Source organism: Aedes albopictus, chromosome 3, assembly GCF_035046485.1.
Source record: "Aedes albopictus strain Foshan chromosome 3, AalbF5, whole genome shotgun sequence".
Taxonomy (NCBI): Eukaryota; Metazoa; Arthropoda; class Insecta; order Diptera; family Culicidae; genus Aedes; species Aedes albopictus.
The window spans coordinates 172,033,970-172,049,492 of NC_085138.1; the positions used below are offsets into that span (position 1 = coordinate 172,033,970).

General features: G+C 42.3%; 1 protein-coding gene across 7 annotated transcripts in view; it reads left to right on the top strand.

Moving 5' to 3' along the window:
* The window catches only part of LOC109406152 (hemicentin-1-like), a 184,792-nt gene that overhangs the window by 80,195 nt on the left and 89,074 nt on the right, over positions 1-15,523 (top strand). Inside the window, exon 2 of one of the 7 annotated variants that reach the window (XM_062842172.1) lies at positions 5,536-5,681. The exons of 5 other annotated variants lie outside the window; for them this stretch is intronic. The gene's annotated coding sequence lies outside the window, so the exon portion shown is untranslated. Of the gene's footprint in view, positions 1-5,535; positions 5,682-5,701; positions 5,816-15,523 lie in introns of those variants that run through there. One more of the 7 variants, XM_062842174.1, reaches the window with a different exon arrangement.

Genomic DNA, 15,523 nt, shown 5'->3' on the forward strand with positions numbered 1-15,523 from the left:
TTTTGGACTATCGCGTACGTACAAACAATCAGAAGCCAGAACAAACAAGGATGGTTCAAATTCTGGGTGCGGTGAATCCGTCCATCAGAAGTATCACGTTTGCGTAAATAACCTTTGGAGGATTGTTGGTTAATCACCCATCAAAGTTCGGGATGATTAAACCTGTCCAAAAACGGACGAAACAATTTTAATGCAGATACATAAATTACACCGTTTTTTTTCCCCAAGACTCATGTGTACTTCAATATGCTAATGAGTTGCTAATTAGTCGTAACCGCTTTCACTAAGCGGGATTGAAATGTTTGTGCTCTGGTGACTCCCTTCGTCTAAATTAATTTAAAATCTGTCCAAACCATCCCCCAGAGCAGGAGGACTTAATTTTAAATTTCACATTTTCCTTTCAATTAAACCGCAGAACCACACAATATGAAATGAGAAGTGAGGTTATGTTGTGTCGGATTCGGCTGGATTCCATTCTAGCTGTAGCAGTCCTTTTTGCCGTTTTCTGCGATTCTTGTCGGTGGCTGCCAAAAAGTCTGCTGATGACATTTTCAATTTAGAAGCAACAGGATGATGAGCCGATGCTGATTCCTACATGTATTCATCTGAAATCAGATAGGCAGTTTCGGTGCTTGGCTGAGGGAATTCATTTCAGGAAATCACATGCGATTTTTTTCCCGGGGAAAGACTATTGCGAACGTTGTTGTATCGGCGAAGCGTTCGATGTGAGTTCTCATCCATCATCGTTGATGGAATTAAATGAAACTGCCATTGAGTTCTTGTAATTGTGCTGGCAGGTTTTTCGGGTATGAAAACAAAAGTCACGTTCAAGTGAAATGACATGGATACGACGAACGGCAGATATTTGGTTCAGTATGATTCCAAAAAAATCACAACGGTTCTCGAAATTCTTGGCTCAGCTTTTCTGAAAACAATTCTACGTGATTTACTTCTCTCTGAAAATGAAATCTCCTACAAAGGTCTTGAACCTGTGTGGACTATATCGTCGGTTTCCTGCAATAGGGGCAAAACTCAAAATGTGCATATCCGAGATTTTGATGGCAAATAATGATAAACTATGAAAACTTTTATCCGACAAAAATTCGTTTAGCAATTCATTGAGAAACGCTAGATTTACGCGCTTTTAACAAGACGCAACTCAAAATTAATCAAGAGGAGTACTCACTAAACAGCATAAAGCCATGATTTTCACACTCAACTAGCAACACCTAGAGATACTCGTAATATTATGAGGTGCAACAGACACTATCATGAATGAATTATGCCGATAGAGTGAAGAGAAACAAGAGCAGAGCCTATAGACCTTAAAGGTTCTAATTCCAGAATAGGAAAGCCTGGAATATCCCATGAATGTACCAGTAAGGTATTATAGTTGTGCACTGAGGCTCCATCATCAGTATTATACTACATTCCACGAATATATTTATGCAATTCAGTATCATAATTTACATTTTATATAACTCATTTTGGTATCATAATGGCCAATTTTTCCGAACTGGTTCATTATGCAACTGAAATGAGTTGCAAAATGAAAAATAGTTGTATAATGTTCATAATGCAACTCATTTGAGTTGCATTATGAACATTATGCAACTCAAATGGGTTGCATTATGAAAAAATCATTGCATAAAATTTTGTATGGAACTCGTTGCAAAACTCGATTTTTTCAGCACTCTTCGTATTTATCCAACTCGGCAAGCCTCGTTGGATAAATGTACGACTCGTGCTGAAAAAATCAACTTTTTGCAACTCGTTACATAAATAACTATTTTTTTACAATTAGAGCATGAAAAAGTATGTAACCTAACTTCAAAGTGTTTTGGAGGACATTTGTATTTTACGGAATGTCCAACTACCACAATATCAAGTTGCTCGTAGCACAGCGAGATCTAATGGACATCAACCTGACTTAATTTCTTTAACAGAGTGAACACAAGTGAGGGTAGATCCAGTAGATCTAAAGAGAATGAATTCCAGAGTAGTTTAGATAATCTAGGTCAACCATTTCATGGACCATGATCTTTCTAGGGGAGGTATTTCAGGAAGTTTTAGGGCGATTTCGGCGGGATTCCGAGACGTTACGCAGTAATCATCGGGGGTTTCGGAGGTTCTGGTCAGGCGCGTTACGGAGGAGTTTTCGGGGGTTTCGGAGCGTCTCAGGTGCGTTACATTGGATCCGGGGGGTTTCAGGGGGATTTTGGAGGCATGTCATGGAGTTTCAGAGGATTTTCAGAGACCCCATCACAATATCTTTTGAAACGCCCCTGAAATGTCCTTTCATTTAGAAGTGTTCTTGAAACCCCCTGATACGAGCTCGAGCTCAACCTTAAATGCCCCGAAATGCCCCTGAAAACTCCGTAGTCTCATTGAAACGCCCATCAAATCATCATAATCAATTTGAAATGCCTTTGGAACCCCTTCGGCTCCAAGAGTCCTCTGAAATGCACCTGAAAACTCCTTGAAACGCCTCTGAAATGCTTTCAAACGCCCCTAAAAACTCTATGAACGCTCTTAAACCGCAGACAGACGTTCGAGTTTGACTCAGCAGCTTGTGTAAAAAACATGGCCGCCACAAATTGCCAAGTGGCAATCAGCGAACAGATGGCGTTAGCGACGTTCTTATTCAGTCGCTGCCTCACATGTGCGTTGCGACCAACAACTGTCACCACTGTCGTCTTCCAGCCGGATGGCGGGAAAAGACCGCACGTGTTGCACGCTAATAATGTTTCCACATAATTTGTGCAGAGTAAATGACTTTTATTTAATGTCTAAAATCTTTTGCACAAATCAGCGCAGGACTCTTGTAAAATATTTTACACATTATTACTTTTATTTTACATAGATTAACTTGAATAAAACTGCATTTGGATGAACTTCACTCGCATTGGGAAATCTTTGTGAATGTGACGCAAATGTAGGAATGATTTTGACAGTGTTTGTTTTGATTTTATTTTTCGGTGGTTGGTGAATTGGGTGGTAAGTAAGCGGCTGGAAGCACGTGGTTTCTCAAACTGTCAACTGCCCGCGACTGCACTGTGGCAATCGGTTGCCTAGGTATCGCTAGTGAAAATTTACATAGAAAATTTGAATAAATTTGTTCGAGCTAGAACGTTTGTCTGCGCTTAAACTGTTGCTGAATCTTTGAATTGCCCCTTAATTCTCTTGTAACGATCTTTAGACGTTCCTAAGTTCCCCTGAATTGCCTTTAAAGCCCCTTTGAAACGTCCCTGAAATGAAATGCTCCTGAATTCATCGTAATCCCATTAAAATGCAACCAAAACCTGACAAAACGCCCTTAAAAGGCTCCTGAAAACCCTTGAAACGCCCCTGAAGCCTCTTGAACCAACTTGCAACCCTTTTTTGGGTTCTCTGGTAAATTTCTGGAAATTTCTTAGCATCTTTTCAAATGCCCATGAGCAAGACTTGGTTCGTCACACCAATTCATAGGACCAGAACCGTTTTGTGGTGTATCTGGCTGTTCTCTCAGAATGGAATTTTAAACATGGAAACAGGAAGAAAAAATATTCAACTGGGAAAACACCACTTTTGCGAGGCAGCGACGTTTTATAAAGCCAAACTTTTCAAACACTCGCAAAATCTTAGAGCTATCAAAAAGAGATCTAAGTACTTTTACTGGCCTGCTAACAGGCCATTGTCCGAGCCGTTATCATATGAAGCTAATCGAAAAACTTCAGAATGTATTTTGTTTTTGCGACATATATAAAGAAGACTCGGAACATTTGTTATGCCGTTGCCCGGCAATTGCTGTTAAAAGAATTAGGTTCTTCGACAAGGGGCTGATAGAACCCCTTGATGTCTGGAGAACAAACACCAATACGGTTGTATAGTTTATCCGAGCGGTGTCACCATGTTGGGATCGAACGCACAGTCAAGATTTGATTGTTGCTAGCAGGAGTAATACGTCAACTTGATATAGCTAGAACAAACTGAGGCATATGCCACAATAGATCTAACAACTGGTCGTAGTGACTTAGATGCCCAACAAGGGATAAAAAAAGACATGTTCTCGCGAACTAGATAGATTCCCAATTAAAGGTCAAACTCAATGTTGCACAAAATTCCCTCTTTTTATGCCTTTTTTCAATTAATGCACATTTTTAGTTTATGCACCCCCAACCATGTGCATAAAAAAAGGTTCTAGTGTATAATATCTGCGTGAATATCAACAAGTTTGAGCTTTATAAAACGATCATTTTTTTCTCTCAAATTAAATAAAAGAGCATCACTTAGGGCAGGAGTTTTCAGATCTTGCACCGCGGTGCACTTGGTGCCCCGCGAAACCTTGTCAAGTGCATCGCGACACTTTGATAATGTGTTTGAATTTTCAAATTTTTAATCTCTACTAAAAATATTATGATCTTCAAACGATCAGTTTTATCAGTGATGCAAAAATCTATCAATCATAATTTTGAAAACAAGTTTGTCAGCTATTACAGCACAAAATTTCAAAAATCTCGCATCATTGGCATTTTCCTCACAGGCTTCTCTGAAAATCTCGGACAAATATCACTTACGATCTGAGTGGTGATCAATTAATAATCTCACGAGTTTTTTTTTATTAGGAATTTGCATGTGATTTTCAAAAACATCTTTCTCCTATCGGCTGAGGAGTTTGCCAACAATTATGAAAGAAGTGTTATTATGAGAAATCAGGAAACTTGGGAGAATATTCCAGAAATCAGCGAATGATTAAGGGCGGACGGGACGGTCGAGGAATATCCGCCATTGCTCTGTTGCACTAAGATGGTAATCTCAGATTCTACTTAATATTTTGCAACAAAAACGTATCATTGTGTATGCTCACTTGCAGTGCATATGCTGATTGGTTTTCAGCATCTTCAGTGCGATAGAACTCGAGATTACCATCTTCAAAATCGCGAAGCAAATTGTTAGATAGAGAGGCAAGATAGGTAAAATAACACAGCGTCCCGTTTCATCTTAACACAGGACTGCTCTGCATTGGGGTTTTTATCAAACTTCCTCCTGAAAATTGCAATTTGACAAGAGCTTCACCTGAAATCTGCTTAACATTCCGAAAAAAATGTTGTTTTACCAATTTTTCCACGCGTAATAATCTCTGTTGAGTTTAGTTAGGTGTTAAACTGGTAATCTTGATTTTTTTTCCAAATTAAATTCTTTGATTATTTATGGATGAGTGCACCGCGTAGCAACTAATGTCTAAAATGTGCACCGCGAGGCAAAAGGCTTGAAAACCCCTGACTTAGGGTGAAGGAAAATACTTCAATCTACGCATACAAGAAAAGCCGTGGAGCGTAAGCGCATCATTCAACTGTCTCTGATCCTCAGAATAGATTGTGTCATTGTGGAAAACAAAAACCTTACTCAAGATTGAGGACGATACCAATTACCTCCTCCATTATACTTCAATAGTAACGCAATCATCGCTCCGCTCGCACACTTTTTTCCTCCCACTCAGCAGTTCTATTCATAGCTCAAGCCAAACTTCTTTTTCTCTTTTTATCCCCCTTTCAGATGTGTCGTCGTCCTTGGCTACAACGATAATGGGAACAGTCGTAAAGCATGGGCCGCGTCGAGATCTGGCTCAGTCAGAATGAAAATCTCCCCTCGGTATCTCCCGTGGTGACAAATAGAAACCTCACCGAACGACCCAATCTCCGGTAATCCTCGGGCCACCACCGCCGCCGTCGAACATCAAATGGATGACTGATGTGCCACGCAATAAACAACCAGAATGGCATGAAAACGCCCACAACCACCACTCTTCTCTAGCGCAATCCTTTATCGCAGAGTAGTACGATTGAAAGCAAATCCTCGGGAAGATAATCTTACACCTTTCTCGTCCCACACAGATTGAGAGTTGATTTTTGTTTCGTTGTTGGGGAGAGAATGACAATCGCCAACCTTTTACACGTGGTTTAAATGTGCGACTTGTGAACCAGAAGAAATTGATCTGACATTTATTTGATGCCAAATTGGATCGGTTGATGGGGTTTATTTCCAAAAATGGCTGTGGAAAGCAAGCAAGTGTGACTTATTTATGATGGGGACAAATCTGGAACTCTCAAGATAGACGAGCTTGGGAGAGCTATTCAAAAGTTTTGGTACATGACAGATGGATGAGTGACATCATAACAGGACGTTACGCCAAAATAAGATTCAGAAGTAAGTTATTTATGGAAGTTTGCAAGATTTATCACAAATATTGTTACTGTTGCGCAGATAGCAGATCATGAAAAATGACATGAAATTCAGAAATTGTTCTGGATATTTCTTCAGAAACTCCTCCAGCGATTCCTTTGATGTTTCTCAGAGGTTTTTTTGAAAATCTTGCAGGATTACTTCAGAAATTCCTCCTTGAAATACTTCAGAAACTCTTTTGGAAATCGTTCAGAAATTCTTCGAGTGATTCCTCCAGAAATTTCTCTAAAACTTCATCTGAAAAACTTTCCACGATTTTTTTTTTTCAAAAATTTCTCCATTTATTTTCTAAGAAAATTCTCCTGGGATTTTTCAGGAATTCCTCCAACCAGTGATTCTATAACAAAGTCTTCCATGGAATCTTTAAGAAATTCTGGTAGGAGTTTCTTAGATTTCTGTTGAAATTCCTTTAATTTTTTTTTCAGAAGTTTCTTTGGAAAATTCATGATATCCTTCATGAATTCCTCTGAAGAGCCCTAAACATTCATCCAGAAACCAAGCATTAAAGACTAAGATTTTTTTATAAATCCTTTGATGGATTCCTTCTGAAATTGCTCAATGCAATGGATGCATTTCGAAAATCCTCCGGGGACTTCTTGCATGGATTCTTCAGAAAGTTCATCAGGATTTTTTTATAAAATCTTACATGTATTGCTACAGAAATTCCTCCAGAGCTCTATGAGTTCTCTCAGAAATTGATCCATGGGCTTTTTGAAGAACTAAACTGAGATTCTTCCAGAAAATTATTCTGATGATTTCTTTCATAGAATCAAAAGTTCTGAATTCTTTCAAAAATTCAGCAAAGGATGTGTTCAGAACATTTTTCTTCCTTTCAGGGATTTGTTAAGATGTGGCATGTGCACCCAAAGAGTGGTGGTGTGGCATGTGCTTCACACATGTCATCGAACCATGCCTGAGTTCAACAGAACTCGCACGTTGTTCCATGCTGGGTCGAATTCTAGACCCTATCAGTTAGCAACCCGTCGAGTCGATGGCCGTTTCAATGCATAAGCACTTTCAGTTAGAAAGTGTCATTTTACAGAATATTACTTAATGACTGTTTCCAGGCAATGCTCGTTCTCAAGCTGCCTGCGGTGTGGCAGAGCCAAATGTGTGGTCTCATTCTATGCCTATTCTCTCTCTCTCTCTCTCTCGAGATCGGTGCATCGATCTCTGATTGGTTGTAATTAACATAGGACTTCAGACTCCTCATTAGTTACTAAGGCTAGCTTAAGTCGAAATTATGAATGAAGTTTCAGTCTGGTGAGAACCACCAAAACATCATTATCTTTTAATTTTACAAAGATAGTCTTCCAGGGATTTATAAAAAAAATTGCCAGAGTTTCCCTCAGATATTCTACTAGCGATTGTTTCAGAAATTTCTCCGGAGATTTATTTGAAAAATCTTCAGTGGATTCATACCAAAATTGAACTATGAATATCTTCAGAAATTACTCAAGGTATTAAATTATCAAATCTTTCAAGAATTCTTTTAAAAATGATTCCAAGTCGTTGAGAAATTCCTCCAGAACTTCCTTCAGATATGCCCTTAAGAATTTCTTCAGAAATTTCACAATGATTTCGTTTGGGAAGTGTTCCATGGTTTCCTTCTGTAACTTCTTCTGGAGCTACTTCTTTTGGGCTTTAGGGTATCATTTAAAAAAAACCGGATTAATCCACCTAGTGGTGATAGTGCCTTTCTCGTCGATTATGTTCTCATGATTTTTCCGTCGACGTAAGCCAAAGTGTTCCTGAATACTGAGAATACTCTAGAACGAAACAAATTTCATTTTCTTCTTTTGTCACAGTGCTCGTTGATTCGTCAATTGGGAGGTGATAAATTATAAAAGTGATTGATGAAAAAATACCCATACAATAAATCGCTTAATTCATTAGATTTTTAAAGAAATTTTCTGGAGATCTCTTATTTGACCTTAAAATTTTAAAATTTCTCATTTTCTTGATTTATTTGTGCCCTTCCTCAAAATGTTGAATTCCGACCAAAATTTTCCTTCGAAAAGATGGGGATTGACATAGGAGAAATTCGAAATTTGTGTCAGCCAGTGTGTGGATTTTTATCGCGAACCACTGAATGGTCCATGCTCAGCAAGTGATACATTCGCGAATGTAACATTTCGTGAACCAACATGCTCGGGAACGCTCCTCGAAATGCTGTTCATTCTCTTGTCCGGTTCGATACGAGAGCGCAATCAAGAGAGAAGATGCTCGATGGCGCTAATGAAAGCGATGCATTTGGTAAGAATATTTTATTGCCATAATTCTTCTTTTATTGTGACTACACAACCTGCAACGTCATGAATACAGTTAAATTAAGTAGTAGTTCACGTTTTAAAGCGAAAACGCAATAAATACTGATAAAGATAACGGTTATTCACAGTTGCTCCTAGCCAACGATAAGAGATCATCGGTAAGTGTTACACTTAGTGATGCCCGCTCATCGCCGCAGCTTGTCAATACCGGAGGATCTTCTTTGTGTTCCTTCGTGAACCATGCGACTCGACGAGAGAACATACACCGCTTGGTAATTGAAACAGAACCAACAGAAGGAAAGAAAAACTGCCGAGTAGTTCACTGATCACATTTTCGTCCAAACACTGGTGTCAGCCCTATTCAGAAAAGCAAGAATTTTATCAATGTGGAGCGGACCTGGCGTAACAGTTAAAGCTCGTGACTATCACACCGAGGACCTGGGATCGAATCCCACGCCCGACAAACTCACCAAATAAGAGATTTTCCTTTGGAAGGGAAGTAAAGCTAGCCTAGGGCTAAATATCTCGGTAATACAGATAGGAAAAAAAAAAATCAAATCCATAATTGAGTTTGGTATCTTTGGCTTATATATTGACGATCTTGCGCCAAATACGACGCACAGGCAAATCAAATTGTCCCACCCAAAAATGTTCACACCGGTCTCAGCATACATTGGTTGAAGTCGCCGCTACAGTTTTTCAGCAGCGGATGCGTATTTTAGGGTGGTGTAGACTAATCGGTTTGATTACGCACTGTTTCCTTTGTTGTTGGATGTGTAAACATTGTGCTTTCAAAGATCGAACATTTGCACGATAATCGCGAAATCCTTGCAATGCTCAATACCGACGTTATGTTAAACGTACAAATATTATTTTATTATCTTTGTTACCGACATGTTCAGCCCGACATGCAGAACCCGTAGCTTCCGGGAAGGTAAGCCCAGCTCCCTGGGTTAGTGGGTTGGTGTCAGGCCCTGCGAGCCAGCCGTAAAAAAGACTAGCACCGGAAAATCAACAAGAGAAGAATGCGAGCCGATACCAATGGCGACGACCACAGCGACGAAAAGGGACTTGCGATTGGAAGCTCGGTACGTGGAACTGCAGATCTCTCAACTTCATCGGGAGCACCCGCATACTCACCGATCTACTGAAGGACCGCGGGTTCGGAATCGTAGCGCTGCAGGAGGTGTGTTGGACAGGATCTATGGTGCGAACGTTTAGAGGTAATCATACCATCTACCAGAGTTGCGGCAACACACGTGAGCTGGGAACAGCTTTTATAGTGATGGGCGACATGCAGAGGCGCGTGATCGGTTGGTGGCCGATCGACGAAAGAATGTGCAGGTTGAGGATCAAGGGCCGATTCTTCAACATTAGCATAATAAACGTGCACAGCCCTCACTCCGGAAGCACTGATGATGACAAAGACGCATTTTACGCGCAGCACGAACGCGAGTACGATCGCTGCCCAAACCACGACGTCAAGATCATCATAGGGGATCTAAACGCTCAGGTAGGCCAGGAGGAGGAATTCAGACCGACGATTGGAAAGTTCAGCGCCCACCAGCTGACGAACGAAAATGGCCTACGCCTCATCGATTTCGCCGCCTCCAAGAACATGGCCATTCGTAGCACCTTCTTCCAGCACAGCCTCCCATATCGTTACACCTGCAGATCACCACAACAAACGGAATCGATTTCGCCGCCTCCAAGAACATGGCCATTCGTAGCACCTTCTTCCAGCACAGCCTCCCATATCGTTACACCTGCAGATCACCACAACAAACGGAATCGCAAATCGACCACGTTCTGATTGATGGACGGCACTTCTCCGACATTATCGACGTCAGGACCTACCGTGGCGCTAATATCGACTCTGATCACTACCTGGTGATGGTTAAACTGCGCCCAAAACTCTCCGTTATTAACAACGTACATTACCGGCGGCCGCCCCGGTACGATCTAGAGCGACTGAAGCAACCGGATGTCGCCACCGCATACGCGCAGAATCTCGAGGCAGCGTTGCCGGACGAGGGTGTGCTCGATGTGGCCCCTCTAGAGGACTGCTGGAGTACAGTCAAAGCAGCCATCAAAAACGCAGCCGAGAGCACTATCGGGTACGTAGAACGGAGTCGACGAAACGATTGGTTCGACGAGGAGTGTAGAGCGGTTCTGGAGGAGAAGGATGCAGCGCGGGCGGTAATGCTGCAGCATGGAACCCGACAGAATGTGGAGCGATACAGACAGAAGCGGAAGCAGCAGACCTTTTCTTCCGGGAGAAAAAGCGCCGCCTGGAAGAAGCGGAGTGCGAGGAAATGGAACTGCTGTGCCGTTCACAGGAAACACGTAAGTTCTATCCGAAGCTCAACGCATCCCGCAAAGGCCACGTGCCGCAAGCTGAAATCTGCAGGGATAAGGACAAGAGCCTCCTGACGGACAAACTTGAGCTGATCGAAACGTGGAAGCAGCACTTCGACGAGCACCTGAATGGCGAAGAGAATGTAGGCACGGAGGACCAAGGCAGCGGAGGAAATGACTATGTTGGTGCAGCAGAGGACGGGAACGAACCAACTCCCACGCTGAGGGAAGTTAAGGATGCCATCCACCAGCTCAAAAACAACAAAGCGGCTGGTAAGGACGGTATCGCAGCAGAACTCATCAAGATGGGCCCGGAAAAGTTGGCCACCTGTCTGCACCAGTTAGTAGTCAAGATCTGGGAAACCGAACAGCTACCGGAGGAGTGGAAGGAAGGGATAATCTGTCCCATCCACAAGAAAGGCGACAAGTTAATGTGTGAGAACTTTCGAGCGATCACCGTTTTGAATGCCGCCTACAAAGTGCTATCCCAGATCATCTTCCGTCGTCTTTCACCTAAAGTAAATGAGTTCGTGGGAAGTTACCAAGCCGGTTTCATCGATGGCGGGCGACAACGGACCAGATCTTCACCGTACGGCAGATCCTCCAGAAATGCCGTGAATACCAGGTCCCAACGCATAACCTGTTCATCGACTTCAAAGCGGCATACGACAGTATCGACCGCACAGAGCTATGGAAAATTATGGACGAGAACAGCTTTCCCGGGAAGCTGACTAGACTGATAAGAGCAACGATGGACGGTGTGCAGAACAGCGTAAGGATTTCGGGTGAACTATCCAGTTCATTCGAATCTCGACGGGGACTACGACAAGGTGATGGACTTTCCTGCCTACTATTCAACATCGCCCTGGAAGGTGTTATGCGACGAGCCGGGCTCAACAGCCGGGGTACGATCTTCACGAAATCCAGCCAATTTGTCTGTTTTGCGGATGACATGGATATTATTGCTAGAACATTTGGAACGGTGGCAGAACAGTACACCCGCCTGAAACGTGAAGCAGCAAAGGTCGGACTGGTGGTGAATACGGCTAAGACAAAGTACATGCTGGTAGGTTGGACTGAGCGAGACAGGACAAGCCTTGGCGGCAATGTTACGATAGACGGGGATACTTTCGAGGTGGTAGAAGAATTCGTCTACCTCGGTCCCTTGCTAACGGCTGACAATAACGTGAGCCGTGAAATACGAAGGCGCATCATCAGTGGAAGTCGAGCCTACTACGGGCTCCAGAAGAAACTGCGGTCAAAAAAGATTCACCCCCGCACCAAATGTACCATGTACAAGACGTTAATAAGACCGGTGGTTCTCTTCGGACACGAGACATGGACGATGCTCGAGGAGGACCTGCAAGCACTCGGAGTTTTCGAGCGACGGGTGCTAAGAACGATCTTTGGTGGCGTGCAAGAGAACGGTGTGTGGCGGAGAAGGATGAACCACGAGCTCGCTGCACTTCACGGCGAACCCAGCATCCAGAAAGTTGCCAAAGCCGGAAGGATACGATGGGCAGGGCATGTTGCAAGAATGCCGGACAACAACCCTGCAAAGTAGATGTTTGCTAACCATCCGGTTGGTACAAGAAGGCGTGGAGCGCAGAGAGCACGATGGGCGGACCAGGTGGAGCGTGATCTGGCGAGTGTTGGGCGTGACCGAGGTTGGAGAGCTGCAGCTGCAAATCGAGTATTATGGCGGCAAATTGTTGATTCAATATTATCATGAATTTGATCTTAACTAAATAAATGAAAATGAAAGGATGTTCAGCCCAGGGCTAATTCATCTCGGAACGTACATTTGGGCAGAGTAGGAAAATATCGAAACTCTCAGTTGACTGCTTGACCACCTTCACTTGCACTGGATGCCGATCTTTATCAAGATAATTAGACAATTTTTTTCTGCACACTTTAGCCTATATTAAATTAACATTGGGTATAAATTCATGTAAAATTTGACAAAAAAGTGCAAGCAAGTGAAATTTTCCAAAATAAAACCCATTCAAATTTCAACCATGTTACAAAGCGCGAGGGTTTAACCAGTTGCATCAAAGTTGTGCGTATTTTAGATGCAAAAGGGGATTGATGCGATCAAATTCAAATTTTTCCATGCAACGTTGACCCATCCTACTGTATAATTACGCCTCAAGAATCCAAAATGGTGTGAATTGACGAGATTCCTATAGTTTTGTCAAGAATTTGATCTTTTACGCATGTAAATCGCTTGCGTCTTTTTTGTTTACCTTCGTAATTTCAACGAAGCATCCAATCCTGATTCTGTAATGCTGCCGGTTTTCTGGTCAGATACCATTTTTTTGCTAATCGTTTATCTGGTTATCGAAAATTGTCGATGTTTCGCATGCAAGCATGGGAAAACTCATTCGCTCACCCGAACGCCGGCAATGCAAAATAGCAAAAAGAACGCCAACAACCCAATACTGAGTGAGAGCACGGCGCACCAAGAACGAACGCAACACGAACGGCTCGCCATCGACGCTACCGAAGCGAATCAGGAGAGAAACAAATAGAGTGTGAAATGAATCAGCTTGGATTGGTGCATACGAAAAAAAACGTTCGCTCTCTCAACTACCGAGTGGCATTCGGCTGATTGAATCAAAACACACTCACTGATTCAATTCCCAGTACTGAATGCTTCCACTGAACGCTAAATGAACGTTCCAAAATGAATGCTCTCGCACTCGACTCATAACGCAAACATTCGTTCAATATTGGTTCGTTCGTCTTCGGCACACAGATTCAGTATCTATTCATTCGGCCGTCGTTGCATGCGTCACCCGGTGCTCGGCGATTGGAACGAATGGGCAGTGAAAGTGAAATGATTTTGCTTGGATGGGGGAGAAGCACACTCGCATCAGATTGTGCGAGGTTGTGAGTGAGGAATACGCAATAAATAAATAATTTTTTCCCATCCTTGTTCGCATGCATGAACTTGGTATACTTTTTTAATTTGCCACTTCCGGCAATACACCGGGAACCGGTTCCGGAGCAATACCGGTTCAAATATGATCTGAAACTGTTTTACTGCTTATCGTTCATCTGGTTATCGAAAAAGGAGCTATTTGATGTGTCGCATGCCTGGATATGGTTCACTTTTTAAATTGGCCACTTCCAGCGGGACGTGCGGAACCGGTTCCGGAACACTACCGGTTCAGATTTGGTCTGAAACTATTTTGCTGCTTACCGTTCACCTGTTCATCGAAAAAGCTGCTCTTAGATGTGTCGCATGCATGGGTTTGTTTCACTTTTTTAATTGGCCACTTCCGGCAGGACACCAGGAACCGATTCCGGAACACAACCGGTTCAGATTTAATCTGAAACTATTTTGCTGCTTACCATTCAACTGGTTATCGTAAAATCTGCTCTTAGATGTGTCGCATGCATGGGTTTGGTTCACTTATATATTTGGCCATTCCCGGCGGGACACCAGGAACCGGTTCCGGAACATTACCGGTTCAGATATGGTTTGAAACAGTTTTTCTGTTTACCGTTCATCAGGTTATCGAAAATGTCACGCTTTGATGGGTCGCATGCATGGGTTTGTAACATTTTCATATCTGGTTCCTTCCTGGGGTACCGGTCCGGAACACCTAAATGGCCGTAACTCCGGAACGGCTGGACCGATCCGAATCATTTTCAATAGGAAACAATGGGACCAGATTCCGCGTCGAATGAATCGTCGGTCATTAAAATCGGGTGAGGTTTACTGCCAAAAAGTGACGTGAGTTTATTTTTGTACACACACACACACACACATCACCTCAATTCGTCGAGCTGAGTCAATTGCTATATGTGGCTCGACCCTCCGGGCCTTCTATCAAAAAGTCATTTTTGGAGTGAACATATAGCCTTTCCAGTACACTTGGTGTACGAGAAAGGCAAAACATTGAAGAAATCAGAACTTTGTTCAGGGATCCAAAAGATTTGTATTTCTTTTCAGTTGAGATTTTCAGTCCTAGGATGGTTCAGCTCCGCATTCAGAAGTTCTTTCAAAGAATGTTTTAGAAATTCTTTCAGGTATTTCATTCCGGATATATTCCGATGGCTCCTACACAGACTTCTCCGGAGATTTCTTTGGAAGCTTCCCAAGGGATTTCATTGTAAACATCCGCAGAAATGTTCAGTGGAATTCAGGGATATATCAAGAAAATCCAGGAAGAATTCCTCCAGGGATTCTTGCATTATTACTTCCAGTGATTCTAGCAGGAAACCCTCCAAAGGTTCAAACAGAAATTCACACAAAGTTTCTTTCAGTAATTCCAGTACTATTCTTCCGTATTTTTTTTCCAGAAATTCTTCCAAAATTTCCAAAAGGAAACCTCTAAGATTTTTTTCCTTAGTTCCAGGAATTTCTCCGGAGCTATTGCCTAGGGATCTTGTCAGCAACTCTATTAAAAATTTCTCAAGCGATGCTTCGGGTTCCTCCACAAGTTTTAGAAGAAAATTCTCCAGATACTCCATGAACTTTTCTAAAGTTTTTCCAATATTGAAGAATCCTTGAAAGATTTCTTGAAGAAAAATTCAGTCTAATTCCTGTTAAAATCGCAAAAGGTATCATTGAAGATATCCCAGGAAAAATCCAGAAGGAATCTCGGGAAGAATTTCTTAAAATATTATTGGAGGAATACCATGGGAAATTTCTTAAGGAACGC